Source organism: Schistocerca nitens, chromosome 8 (genome assembly GCF_023898315.1).
Source record: "Schistocerca nitens isolate TAMUIC-IGC-003100 chromosome 8, iqSchNite1.1, whole genome shotgun sequence".
In the NCBI taxonomy this organism is placed as follows: Eukaryota; Metazoa; Arthropoda; class Insecta; order Orthoptera; family Acrididae; genus Schistocerca; species Schistocerca nitens.
In genome coordinates this window covers 333,233,900-333,234,646 of record NC_064621.1, presented here as the reverse complement: position 1 = coordinate 333,234,646, position 747 = coordinate 333,233,900, and the positions used below count along the sequence as shown (strand labels likewise).

General features: G+C 48.2%; 1 non-coding gene across 1 annotated transcript; it reads left to right on the top strand.

Annotated features, from left to right (window-relative positions):
• Positions 1 to 388: 388 nt before the first annotated feature.
• Trnap-cgg (transfer RNA proline (anticodon CGG)) lies at positions 389 to 463 on the top strand. The gene has a single exon. It is a non-coding gene; the product is annotated as a tRNA-Pro (tRNA).
• Positions 464 to 747: the final 284 nt, after the last annotated feature.

The window sequence follows — 747 nt, the reverse complement described above, 5'->3', positions numbered from 1 at the left end:
AAGGGTTTCGCGGGATGCGTGCCAGAGATAAGTCCCTGCAGTCGCACTATCCTCTGAGTCCTCGGTGGCTCAGAAGGATAGAGCGTCTGCCATGTAAGCAGGAGATCTCGAGTTCGAGTCCCGGTCGGGGCATACATTTTCATCTGTCCCCGTTGACGTATTATATTGCAGTCAGACTCTGTGACTCAAGACACCATCTTCACGGCAGTCGAGTCGTATACACGATCCGATCAGCGGCCAACGTCTATTAACAGGCTTCCCTAGAATGGCATGGTGGCTGGAGACACAACTTTGCTTTCACAGTAATCTAAGCAAGCCAGTTCATAGTTTGGAAGGTAGGAGACGAGGTACTGGCAGAAGTAAAGCTGTGAGTACCGGGCGTGAGTCGTGCTTCGGTAGCTCAGTTGGTAGAGCACTTGCCCGCGGAAGGCAAAGGTCCCGAGTTCGAGTCTCGGTCGGGCACACAGTTTTAATCTGCGAGGAAGTTTCAGTTTATAGATGTTGGCCACTGATGTGATTGTGTTGGAAGGTTCTGCTCTTGTAAATAATTCACCTTTACTGTACTGGGACAAATATGCATAACCGTTCTGCTTTTGCCTAACGTCCAGAGGTACGAGGGCGAGTCAAATGACAACCTTAAATATTTTTTTAAATATTATTTATTGTGCAGAAGTGGTACAATGCTGTACCACTTTTCAACATAATCTCCCCCACGGTCAATGCAAGTCCTCCAGCGCTTACTAAGTG